Source organism: Elephantulus edwardii, unplaced genomic scaffold (genome assembly GCF_000299155.1).
Source record: "Elephantulus edwardii isolate Elephantulus edwardi_28Jun2011 unplaced genomic scaffold, EleEdw1.0 scaffold00053, whole genome shotgun sequence".
In the NCBI taxonomy this organism is placed as follows: Eukaryota; Metazoa; Chordata; class Mammalia; order Macroscelidea; family Macroscelididae; genus Elephantulus; species Elephantulus edwardii.
Window position 1 is genome coordinate 17,657,048 of NW_006399803.1, and position 649 is coordinate 17,657,696.

A 649-nucleotide genomic window follows, 5' to 3' on the forward strand; every position below is an offset into this window, starting at 1 on the left:
AGGCCCTCTGTGAGGTGGATTGATTCAGTGACTGGGATAATTGGGATGGGAGTGTTAGAGACAGTGCGATTGGCAGAGGACAGAGTGGAGTTTAGGGGGCTGTTGTACATAGGGTCGCTATGAGTCGCAGGCGACTCGACGGCACATAACAACAAACAACAACCCTTCCAACTGGAGGGTACACAACAGTGCTGAATTGATTAGCAATGCTATTCAAAAGGTTGGTGGTAGCAAGATCCTACCTAACTACTCTTAGGAGGAAGAAGGTGGGCGTCTACTTACAGCCCTGGGAACATGTGTACTTATTCTTCCCTGTAAGATTGTTGTTGATGATTGCCTTCGAGTTGAGCATAACTCATAGCCACCCTATGAAGAAGAGGCTTGAAGCCCCTCTGTAACTCTCGACATTTATCAAAGTTCATAGAATTTCATATTGTTTAAGAAGTGGATGCCACTCCTGTTACTATGAGTCAAATCAGCTGGCTGACTGATTAATACTTTGATTGGATGCACTGTTCCTCAGGCACATGAAAATGTCGGAGGGGATAGGAAAGCAGGTGAGATAAGACATTCAGGATCTCTTTCAGGTTGATGGTACTGGAAGAGAATGAATAGAAGGGATACCTCAGATAGACTGGGCAAGAAATGA